Source organism: Carlito syrichta, unplaced genomic scaffold (genome assembly GCF_000164805.1).
Source record: "Carlito syrichta isolate Samal-C Ts95f unplaced genomic scaffold, Tarsius_syrichta-2.0.1 Scaffold305616, whole genome shotgun sequence".
In the NCBI taxonomy this organism is placed as follows: Eukaryota; Metazoa; Chordata; class Mammalia; order Primates; family Tarsiidae; genus Carlito; species Carlito syrichta.
The window spans coordinates 694,025-707,246 of record NW_007249712.1 but is presented as its reverse complement, the minus strand read 5'-3'; the positions used below and the strand labels follow the sequence as shown (position 1 = coordinate 707,246).

At 35.4% G+C, this 13,222-nt stretch overlaps 1 pseudogene; it reads right to left on the bottom strand.

Annotated features, from left to right (window-relative positions):
• Nucleotides 1–7,036: 7,036 nt before the first annotated feature.
• On the bottom strand, nucleotides 7,037–7,981 carry LOC103264155 (annotated as a pseudogene).
• Between the last annotated feature and the right edge of the window lie 5,241 nt (nucleotides 7,982–13,222).

Genomic DNA, 13,222 nt, shown 5'->3' with positions numbered 1-13,222 from the left:
TGCACTCCTGTCTGGGCGACAGAGTGAGACTCTGACTCAAAAAAAAAAAGAAGAAGAAAAAGAAGCTGCAAAAAAATCAGATCCAATTATATGCTGTATATGGGAAATAAACTGTAGTTTCAGAGATACAATGCCATTGAGAGACAAGGAATGAAAAAAGTGTATCACAGAAACAACAATCACAAGAAAGCTAGAGTGGCTATACTAATATCACACAAAATAGGCAAGAATAATAAAAAATAAGACTAGCTCTGAAAGGGGGCACTTTATAATAATAAAAGGCTCAATGAATCAGGAAGGTATAGTTATAAAACATATATCCCTAGGCCAGGCATGGTGACTCAAGCCTATAATCCCAGCACTTTGGTGAAAGGATTGCCTGAAGGCGGAAACAGACTAGATAAAAAGGGTGGCTGGTGGCTTCAAACCTCATTTTCAATAATGGGTAGACAACTAAGCAGAATTTCAACAAAGTAATAGTATAAACCTATGAGACCTAAATCTATAGAACACTCCATCCAACGACCGCAGAATATGTATTCTTCTCAAGTGCACATGGAATTTTCTTAAGGATAGTGCATGTGCTAGACCATAAAACAAATCTAAATACATTTTAAAAGGATTATAATAATATAAGGTAGGTTCTCTGACCACAGTGAATGAAATTACTAATCAAAAAAACCAAAATTGTGAAGCTTAAGTGTGTGGACATTAAACAGCATACTCGAAAAAACCAACGTATCAAAGAAGAAAAAATAAAAAAAATTAGAAAAGACTTTGGAGGCTGAAAATGAATATACAACATATTATAACTTATGAGGTGCAAATAAATCAGTACTTGGAAATGTAAAATCTGTAAAATTCTACATTAAAAGAGAAGCAAGATTTTAAATCAGTAACCTAGCTTTGCTCCTTAAGACACTGAAAAAAAAAGGGAGCAAACTAAACCTAAGGGAAATTAAAGTAAGAAAATAGTAAAGATGAGAGTAGAAGTTAATGAGATAGAAAATAAACAATAGGGAAATTCATGAAAATAATAGAGAAATCTGTTTAAAAAATGTTTCTTTTATTTATTTATTTTTTTTTTTTGAATTGGAGTCTCACTCTGTCGCCCAAACTGGAGTGCCGTGGCCGCTCCTGGCCACCACAGCCTCGACCTGCTGGGCTCCGGCGATCCTTCCACCTCACCCTTTCAAGTAGCCAGAATTACAGCCATGCGCTACTACACCCGGCTGATTTTTTTATTTATTGTAGAGATGAGGTCTCACTGTCCAGGCGAGTCTTGACCCCACAGGCTCAGGCAATCCACTCACCTCAGCCTTCCAAAGGCGCGGGATTACAGGCTGAGCCACTGAGCCCGGCTGTTTCTTTTATTTTAATGAGCTTCAATTTATTTAGTCCTTTTTTTGCTTATGTTTTTGGTATTATACCTAAGAATGCACTGGGAAGTCAAGGCAGGAGGACTGCTTGAGCCCAGGAGTTCATGACTTGCCTGGGCAATGTAGAAAGACCCAGTCTCTAAAAAATTTTTTAAAAAAGAATTTATCACCAGATCCAAGTTCTTAAAGGTTTATCACCATGTATTCATCTAATATCTTCATACTTTCAACTTTTGCATTTAGATATTTGATCCATTTTGAGCTGTTTTTGCAAATTGTGTAATATAAAGGTCCAATTTCATGTGACTTTCTAATTTTTTAGCACTGTATGTTGAAAACATTATTTTTTTCCATTTAATGGTTTTGTTATCTTTATCAAATGTCTACTGACCATAGACATATGTCTTTATTTCTGAATTCTCAATTTTGTTCGATTCATCTGTTGGGATACTATGCTAGTACACAATAGCCTTGTTATTGTTGCTTTATTTCAAAATCCAGAAGTTTGTGTCTTTCAAGTTTGTTCCACTTTTTCAAGTAAATTCTGTTGGCTTCAAGATTTGTGTGGCTATTCTGAATTCCTTAATATCCCCATGCAAATTTTAGAATAAGTTTGTCAATTTCCACAAGGAAATTAGCTCCACTTAATCAAAGGGACTTCATTGAATCTGTAGCTAAATTTGAGGAGTATTGCCATATTAACAATCTTAAGTCTTCTGATTCATGAGCATAAAAGGGATTTCCATTTACTAAGATCTTCCTTAATTTCATCCAATAATGTTTTATAGTTTTCAGAGTGTGGTAAGTTTACAGTTTTTTTGTTAAAACAAAAGAACAAAAGCTACTGATGCTTTTTAATGCTATTGTAAATATAATTGTTTTCTTAATTTTATTTTCAGATTTTGTTATTGCAACTATTTAAAGATATAGTTACTTTTTGTATATTGATGTTGTATTTTGCACCCTTGCTGAAATTGTTTATTCATTCTAATATCTATTTTTTTAGTTGGTTCTTTCGGATTTTCTAGATACAAGATACAAGGTCATGTCATCTGCAAATAAAAATAGTTTTGCTTATTTTTTAAACAAATTATATGTCATTTATTTTATTTCTTGCTTAATTTTTCTGTCTAGACATCGCAGTGTAATGTGACATGAAAATATCAAAAGTGCTAATCCTCTTGTCCCTCACCTTAGGGCAAAGCATTCAGTCTTTTACTATTAAATTTGAGGCTACCTGAGGGTTTTTAAAAATATGTCCTTTTTCAAATTGAGGAAGCTCCCTTTTATTCTTCATTTTTTTAAGTTTGTTTTTATTTTCAATGAAAGATCATTAGATTTTATTAAGTGCTTTTTCTCCATTTAATGAGATGGGCATGTGGATTTTGGTTTTATTCTCTTGATATGGTATATTAAATTCACTGATATTTGGTTTTAAAACCCACTTGCCCTGTTGAGATAAGTCCACTTGGTCATGGTGTATAATTTGTTTTATGTATTGTTGAATTGGGTTGGTTAATCTCTCGTTAAGGATTTTGCAACTATATCCACAGGCGTCATTGGTATATTGTGTTCTTTTCTTGTGAGTTCTTTGTATGATTTTGGTATCAGGTTAATACTGACCTTACAGAATTAATTGAGAAGTGTTTCTTCCTTTTCTGTAAGAGTTTGTGAAAAATTAGTAAACCCTACCCCACCTTTAATTTGTGGTTGAATTAACCAGTGAATCCATGTGAACCTGGGCTTTCTCTTGTAGATTGGTTTTCTGGGGTTTTTTTGAGTTGGAGTCTCACTCTGTCGCCCAGACTGGAGTGGAATGGCCGCTCCTGGCCAGTGCAGCCTCGACCTGCTGGGCTCCAGCGATCCTTCCGCCTCAGCCTTACAAGTAGCTGGAACTACGGGCATGCGCTACCACACCCAGCTAATTTATTTATTTATTTATTGTAGAGATGAGGTCTCGCCAAGTTGCCCAGGCGGGTCCCGAACGCGCGAGCTCAGGCAATCCACTCACCTCGGTCTCCCAAAGTGCTGGGATTATAGGCTGAGCCACTAAGCCCAGACCGTAGGTTGTTTTTTGATTACCTACTCAATTTCTTAATTGTTGTAGGCCTATTTATACATTTCTTTTTTATTTAGATTCTATAGTTTGTGATTGTCTAGTAATTTTTCCATTCCATCCAAGTTATTCTGAGCATTCTGAGATATAATTGTTCATAGTATTCCTTTAAAATCATTTTTATTCTTCACTATAAGGACTAAGTGTGAATGTGGCAGGGTCCTGATGAAAACTATATGCAAACAAGATCACTCATATGTATAAAAGCATATAATCTACACTTATTGTTAGTTTGTTTTAATAAGGAATAAAGGAATTCCTAGCTAGGAAAAAAATAAAATAAAATCATTTTTATTTCTGTGTCTTAAGGAGCAAAGCTAGGTTACTGGTTTCTCAAGAAAATAGATAAGTCATTTCACAGAATGCAATAAAATATTTATAAATCATATTGAGGTAGGGAGCCCTGTCAAAAAGCAAGATGCAGAGATGGAAAAACAGGAAAAGAAGATAGGTTATTTTCTGTTTTCTTGTTCTAATAGTTAAGTTGCTTTATTTCTTGTTACTCTACCTCACATAGTCTACTTAGCTTAAAGCAGCAGCTTGTTTCGCCCTGCTCTTATCGATAACCCGCAGAACCCATTGGTTATTACCTTAGTTGCTTCCTAGTTGTGCCATCATTTTTGCGGACTTTTCATTGTTTTTCATGGGCTTTTTTTACTTTGGCAGACTACATGTTGATAACTTTTAAACTTTGGGCGGTAACCAATCAAAATAGTAAACCTATATGCAATGACTTTGTTTAACCAATCAAAGTAAACAGGTAAGGTTAACAGCAACCCAACCAATCGGATTATATAGTGTCACTGCAAGAAAGTTAAAAATGTATAAAAGGCAATGCCCCCCTGCGCTGAGCCGGTGCTGGGACGAATAAATGCTGTTTCCTGCCAAAGCAACCTCGGTATCCCGTCTCTCTAGGCAAGATTTCCGCTGCAATATGTATGATAAGAAAGTTGTATCTAGAAAAATATATATGTAAATCAATATACGTTAATTATATATTCATCTAATTTATAAATGTAAAACAATTAGATGTAATTTTAATTATATACATACATTTATGTATATTATAACAATTCAGTGATAAAAGGCAAATAAATAGCCAATTTAAATAAATTGACTGAGTAGATAGTTCTTCAAAGAAGATACACAAATGACCAGTAAACAAATAAAAAGGTGAGGTCACAAGCATCAAGAAAAGCCTAAATGAAATGCCATATCACACCACTAAGATGGCCAGGACCAAAAAGTCAGATAGCCATAAGTATTGGTGAGAATTTAGAGAAGTGATAACCCTTCCAAATCGCTGGCAGGAATGTATAATGCTGCAGCCATGTTGGAAAAGTGTCTGACTTTCTTGAATGGTTAAACATGAAGTTTCATGGTGACCTAGCAATGCCATTTTTATGCATGTATCCAAGAAAAAGGAAAATATATGTCTACAGAAAAACCCATGCATAAATATTTATAGTAGCATTATTTATGATCATCAAGAAGTGAAAACAATCCAAATATCCATTAACTGAAGAATGGACAAACAAAATGTGATATAGCCATGTGGTAAAATGTTATTCAACCATGTAAAGGATGAAATACTCATACATGCTGCAACATGGATAAACTTTGAAAACATGATACTAAATGAAAGTTTCAGAAGACAGATTTAATATGGTTTCATTTACATGACATGTTCAGAACAGGGAAATTTATAGTCAGAAAGCAGATGAGTGGTTACTTAGAACTAGGAGAAACAGAGGGAAAAGGATGTGATAATCAAATTTTCTTTTTGAGGTGATGAAAATATAAAATTGATTTTAATCATATTAATCAGAACTAATACATTGTTTTTTTAAGTTCACAACTGTGTGATTAAAAACATTGAATTGTACATTTAAAATGGGTAAATTGTATAGTATATGAATTACATCTGAATAAAACTATTCCCGAATAACTTAAATGTCTTAAATAAGCAAAATAGATGAATCTAATGAAAAAGTTGTATAGAAAAAATAGATAAAAACAGAATCATGCCTTGAAATCTTGTCATAATCCTTTATATTTTATTAGTCCTTTATATTTATATGTTATTATTACCTTTATATTTTACTAGTAATAAACTTCACTGCAAGTTTATGAAGTCAGGGTTGCATTATTTGTTTCTATTTGTCAAACCTACCATAATAACTAGCACAACTAATAAACATGAGTATAGCATGCTTTAGAATCATAGTTATTCAAGAGATTATTTTTTTTATCAAAATATACTTAACAGCAAGGGGTTGCTGACTTTGTCTATTCTATATATACTCTAAAAAAAAGACAATTTGCTATTCTCTTTGAGCTCACTCATGAGATACAATCTTGAGGGCAACTTGACTGTGTTCCTTATATTTTATCTGCTATCACATGTTGATTCTAACCTACCTTTCATATGATAGACAATCACTGATATTTGTTCAATAGATCAAACGTTTACCATTAAAAAGCAATATTAACCTGTCCTTGATACGTTTCACACACAGGGCAAGAATGATAAGTCAATTTTGCCCCAATTAGGCATAAGAAGTTTGACACAATGAGTAACCCCACCTTTCTATTGAGCCATCGTCCATCAAAGAACACATGTTCCCTAAATGTGATGATCTAAAGTACTAATAGCTTTTGAACTTTGAATTTTTCACAATTAACAAAAGAGATAACTTTAAGTATCATTTAGTAAGGGCTAGCAAGTCATTCAAGAAATGAGACATTTAAAGATCAGTCATTTTTTTTTTCTCTTTTCCATGGCAAGCATAAGCTTATCCTTATGGCATCTTCTCTTCTCTCTTTCACATCCTCACTCTCTGCATATTAGTCATTCATTCTGTATTATATTATGCAGATTCCTAGAAGAACCAGTCTGATCGACTTAGTTCATTTTAATTACTTTTGAATGAAGTTATCTTTGATCCATTCTCTGGATGGGATGCTCTTCAGTTAGGTACAAAAATTCATTCTATTATTCACCCACCATACACCATGCAAAAATATTTCTCATCCCACTTGATTTTAAAATATGCTATTTAAAAAATATTTTAATTAGAAAGTGTTGTTGGCCATGAAAATAATTTTACACAGACATCTCCATTCCACCTACTTTACACATAAACTTTATGAAATAAGAATTACCATTATCCACATCCTTTAACAAAAAAATTTATTAATATTATTCTCATAGCTTAATTTTTCCCATAGACTTTCAAAACACCTCACTAAAAGGGAGAATACTACTCATAGAATTGAGTCTGAACATCATTTTCTGATAATGGTTTGTGCTCACGCTGAGTAATATTTTAACACTTTCAATCTCGGGGTAAATTTCCTTCCCACCTGAGCCAACCTTTCACATCATATCTTATGCAGATCTGTGTCACCAGAACCAACCACCACTTTCTTTCTTTTTTTCTTAGGGAAGAAGTTTAATGGACTGAATGAACACTGTTATCAACAACATCAAAAATGAGTGTAATATACACAAAATTATCATTTTATGTCCGGAGACTCATGTTGGCAACAGTATACATCCTGCCAACCTCTGAGTGGCTGGCACAATACATTTACCCTGTGAAGGGCACACTGGGACTTTGGTAACATGCTTGTACCTAGGTATAAGGTTCCCTTTTCCTGAGAAAGGTACAGAAGAAGAAATGAAAAGGATGCATCCAAAAGGAAGGGGCTGAGGCAGGAGACCCTGTGAGGAAGCACTCCAGGGGTCCCCGTGCCCAGTGCCTAGAACTTCAGGGGGATGACCGGCCAGTACTTGGGCTTCTTTCTGTCACAGCGCTTGTCAAAGCTCAGCTGCACCGCGGCCTCCATGGCTTGGATCTTGGCAGCCCTGTCCCCCATACAAGCGCTTCATCTCGGCCTGGCGCCGATCACCGGGCCTCTCAGTTTGGGGCTCCACTGACCGGCGGGTGGGATGCAGGTCGTGGTCAGCATTCACATAGTCCCTCAGGCGCTTTGCATCCAGCTGCTGCTGCCATCGTCGTTCTACTCTGTGTCTCTCGGTCTGTGCAAAGTACTGGCGGAGTTCCTCGGTGATTTCCATGTTGCTCAGGTCACATTCTATTTCCTCATCCGACTCTGTCTCCATCTCTTCCTCTTCAGACAGAGCTTGGTCTTCTCTTTCGGATGCCTGGATCCTACTGTTGTCACATGGATACTGCCCAGACATTTTGAAATGTGAAGAACTGCAGTGCGAGTCTTCCCAGGCCATTTGGTCACAGAAGGACTGAGGATACCCAGCCTCGTTATCATACGAGCTTTGGGGAAGAAACTCAGGAGGGAAGTAACATGAAAAACTGAAATAGAATTCCATGGCCTTCCTGTAGGCATTCTGGTGGCTTCTCATCCAAGACATTGCTTGATGATAATGTTGCCAGTATCTCGCATACACTGGATGAGAATACCAAGACTCAGCAGCTTTGGATGTTGATGCCTTTGCGGCCATCTCTGATCGTAAAAGTCCAAGTGGGTGCTGAAGCTTGTGGGCACGCAGCTTGCAGATCCTGGGCGGTGGGCGAGCAAGGGCTTACTTTTCATCAGAAACAGAGGGAGAGTGGAAAGGGGATGCTGTTGCCGGAGCTACCCCAGCCACCACTTTCAAGAGATCATTATTTCTCCTAGGAACCAGCTGAAATCTCATGAAAATTGTTCTTTCCGTACATACACAGGATTTATGATGGGTTTATACATAAAGCAGCCCTTTGCTCAGACTAATTGACTGGGTGACTGGAGGCTGCCATAATATTCTTGGGTGATTTCGGAGGCTTTCTGACCTTTGTCTGGTTGGTTTTAAGACCTGGAGTTGGCCAGATCAAGGAAAATTAAATCGAAACATTTTAAGAATTTAGGTGGAAGCTGATAATTGGATTCTCATTCTGATGCTAGAGAATGCAGCTCCAGATCCATAAATCTCTCTTCAGAGGAGAAAACAAAGCCAAAAGACTGAGTGTTTGCCTAGAAAATTGTGCAATTCCATTACACAAATGTCTTTCTTTTCATAGTGCATTTCCTTTACATTCATAAAATTCTCTCCTTAAATCACTCTCTCAACCACTCTCCCAACCACTCTCCCAGCAACAAATCTCTATGGCTAAGACTTGTCTAAATGTTCACACTTTAGGACTTCACTTACATTCTCTATATTTATCAATTGCCAATTTACCTTTCAAAATTCATAACATAAATTTACAATTTACATTGAAGATTTCCTTCAATTATGGAGGAAGTGCAAGATTTCCTTCTGTCAAGCACTGTGACAGAAAGCTGCTGAGTCTTGGTGTTCTCATCCAGTGTATGCAAGATACTGGCAACATTATCATCAAGCAATGTCTTGGATGCGAAACCACCAGAATGCCTACAGGAAGGCCATGGAATTCTATTTCAGTCTTTCATGTTACTTCCCTCCTGAGTTTCTTCCCCAAAACAAACATGAATTTGTTTTATTTTTACAAAAGTATTTGCAGTAGTACCTTTGCTTCTAAACAAGTTTTTTGTCTTGATAGTAATGTTTCTGATATGTGGTGTGTATAAACAAATGTGTTTTTTGTTGTTGTTTTCTTTTTTAAAATTTTCTGAGCTGAAGTTTCAAGTGTATGATGGTTTGTTTATGTGGGCTAAACAAACGTCAAGGGGTTGACTAGGGTACTATGATGGATTATCTTCTCATATCCACATTTCCTGGATAGTTTTGACTGACAGAATTGTCCATTTAAACTGTACTAGATGGAGTTGCATTGTCATGCTCTGGTATAGAGCCTTCTGGGAGCTCTGATACATTGGGGGTGAGATGAAGATCCCGTGGGGAAATGTAATGAGGAAATTGACTTCCCTGTAACCCTAATTTTTAAGTTTATTCAGCATTATCTATGATCAGTGACCAGTGGGACTTATCAAATTAGAGTTAGTTCAACCTGTCATCCCAGCACTTTGGGAGGCCGAGGCAAGTGGATTGCCTGAGCCTACGGGTTCAAAACCAGTCTGGGCAGCTTGACAAGACCTGGCTCTACAATAAATCAAAAATTAGCCAGGCTACCTGGAAGGCTGAGGCTGAAGGATCGCCAGAGCCTAGTGGGTTGACGCTGGGGTGGCCGTGAGTGTGCCACTGCACTCCAGCTGTGCAACAGAGTGAGACTCCAAGTTAAAAAAAAAAATTAGAGTTAGAGCTATAATCTATTATGGTTATGATGTAAAGGAGTTTAAACATGAATAATTAGGGAGTAGGTGGCCAAGATACCAGATAATATTAAAAATTAAGGTAAAATATACAAACTTAAAAATGGAAGAAACAACTTAGCAGAGTCTTTAAAGCCTGGATTTGAAGCCAAATTTATTGGGCTTGTACCTTATTCTACTTAATATGTGAATACGCTGTCCAACTCCTTGCTGCCTCAGTCCTCTCATCTCTACAATTTGGATAATGATTACAACTATTTTATAGGGCAATTATGAGTTACTTCATATTAAAGTCTAAGAAGAATATCTGGGAAGTAGTGGGAACCTAATTAAAAGTATCCATTTTTATTTTTAAAGTATTCAGTTTTGATCATTGATCATCAAAAAAGGGAAAGGAAGTTTTTGAAACTGTTACAGACTTTCAGGTTAAAGATCAGGTATGCACAAATAACAATCTTTCAAACTCTCATTAAAAGATGAAAATTGGCAGTAGTAATGAAATGAAAAGGGAACAGGATGATGTGGCCCAGAAGAGAGAAAATTTGCAAATAAAATTGACATCAGTGAGAAGTGATTTCAAATAGCACACTGGCATTACAAGCTATTAGATGCAAATCTCAGCAACTTAAAATATATGTAGTCTTACTGTGTTTAAAAAACAAAACAAAACAAAAAACCAAGGAACTGAATCTTGTACTATCTTCTTCTAACATCAAGATGTAAGGAATAAACATCAAGAAACGATGTCATTTATATGGAAGGACTCAGAGAATGGGAGGAAATGCTGCGAAAAGAAAACTGAAATGAGTGCAAGACCAAAGGAATGCAAGAAAGTCAGAATCAATAGCAAATATAAAATGAAAACAAAACTAACACTTCACACTGTGACTCAGTAATGTGGAAGCAGACTCAAAGTCTTCACAAAATTAAATTTAAAAAAAAGAAGAAGAAAAGAAGAAAGAAGGACAAGGGTACTAAAACAACAAAAAAGTCTTCAGTTATGGAGGAAGGAACACATGTTCCAGCCTGAGAACTGAAGGTAACTATGAAAAAACAAACAATGGATAAAACAATACCTAAAGAACTACTTGAGCAGCTTGTTGAAACAAATATACATATTAATATAATAATTTAGTAGAGTGAATATGTGAAAAGGAAAAGAAGGAAACAGAAACAAGTGGGTAGTTGGTCATTCTCAAGCATGATAATCTTCCTCTATAGATATGCTCTGAAAAATCAGTGAAGAAAGGAAATTCTTTATCTGTTGAACATATTTGAACTTTTTTTCATTTTGTTTTCTAAAGATACACAATAGTCCAGAGAATGTCATCCCAAAATATAATTGGTATGCTGATTATTTTAAAGTAAAGAACTTTGAAATCAACAGATGCAAGAGGTTTCATTCACTCTGATATTCTTTTTCTCTGTCTAAAGAACAGAACTGCTGAAGAGGAACACAATTGGCTTCAGTGCCCTCCCCAAAATTTTATTAAGCAGAAAAGATTAAAATTCATATAACAGAGAAAGAGATTGAAAATTAAACACCACACATAAAGCCCAGATGACAATGGTTGTCCCAAACTCTTGTGTGTTCCCCAGTCCCATTAAGTTTCCAGAGAAAATCATTTACTAACCATTGTCTGAGCATTGAGTCAACTCATTCCCCCTAAAAATAATTTACTGCCACTCAAATTGTAATTTTCTCTCATCTCCTCTTTCTCTGTAAAAAAAAAAAAAAACAAACATATATAACCATCTGGATATCATTGACATTGAGTTATTGAGTAATCACAATCCTGTGATTTTTTTCGCCTATGCAAATTGAATCAATCTGTATGCCTTTTTCTTCAATTAATCTGCCTATTGTAAGTTCATTTTTAGGGAAATTTCAAAGAGTAGGAAGAAAACGTTTTGCTTTGTCCCAACATACCACATCAATATTTCATTCTGTCATTGTATCAGGTTGTTTTCTGTGGTTGTCTGTTTATTGATTTGCTTTTAACATTCTATTGACACAAACAGTATGCACATATACCTAATGCATTATTCTTCCATTGTTTTGCTCGTTTTTATGTCACTGATATTTGGACCCAAATTTAACATTTTTATTATCTAACATATATATATATGATTGGGGGGGGGTTGTTTTTAAGACTGCCTGAGTCAACTTTTCTTATCCATGAAACTCTCTCAGGGGTGAATAAAATTCACCAAAATTATACAAATACAGCAGAACAAAAAGTTTCTGAAATTGTTATGGTGAGTTCATATGTAGCTGAAGAGAATTGCATATAACTATATATTAAGTATTTCACAATTGTAGAGTTGGACATTTAATAAATCCATTCTACTATGTTTTACGAGACAATGTTCCAAAAATCCATGAAGAGTCTATGATTTCATTATTTACTATATTGTATATTTTATTTGACCTCAAACTGTAGAGGAAGAAAAAATGTTGTCCTTTCTACCCTCTTGAGTTCTTAGCTGGAATCTCTGTAAAAAAAAAAAAAAATGACAGATTAACAAGGTAAAAAACAAACAGAAGTTCAGCAACATGTTTATCTCATATACACCTTAGAGAAACCAAGGGAATGAATAATTCTTCAAGCAGTAGCTTAGAATTCCAGCTACTATATGGCATCTTCAATTTAAAAAATTTAAAGACAAGTAATAAAACAAAGGACCTTGAACTTCTAAGAATGGCAAATTGTGGGAAGGAAAATGCAAGGTAGATAAAGGCTAGTTAGTAGTTTGTTAAGTAGATTCATCCGATGTTGCCTCCAGGCTGATGGGATCTAAAGTTATCTCCACTGATAAACCTTTCTCCTTTCTGGTAGAGAGAGAGGAGGATACCTTCACCTTTGCAAATCTATGACCTGCTTTAGGCATATAGGGACCAGAGACCTTTACTTGTATCTGCTTCTTCTCAGCTGTCTTCAGCTCAAAATAATCCATACGCTATAGTGGCATATCTTGAGGCAACATATTTTGCCACCCTTCAATACAATTAATGTGTAATTGATCAAGGCAAATGCATTTAACACACACACACACACACACACACACACACACACACACACACACACACACATTCATACCATACAATGTAAAATAAAGAATACAATAAATTTGGACCGTATTATCATCATTGAAATGACGTAGTAAAATAAGGAGTTTTTGTTGCTTTTCTTCAGTGTAGTATCATCATATGCTACAAAACTAATATGAGCTGCCAAACTAATATAAGCACATCTTCTGTAATATGGAGATTTGTCCTAGATTCCACTTATATTAAAGCAATATATTTCAATTCTAAAATTATTAATCAGATTTGCCTATCACAGACAAAAGCTGTTATAATTATCTTCCAGAGGGGTGTACTTGACAGGACTTTTGGAAAAAGAACCAGATTTGTCATCTGGTTTGAGATTGCTTAGGATGAAAGAAAGCTATCTTTGATAACTTTAATCACATAATTTATGCTTAACATTTTAGTGGTTGCTATGGAGAT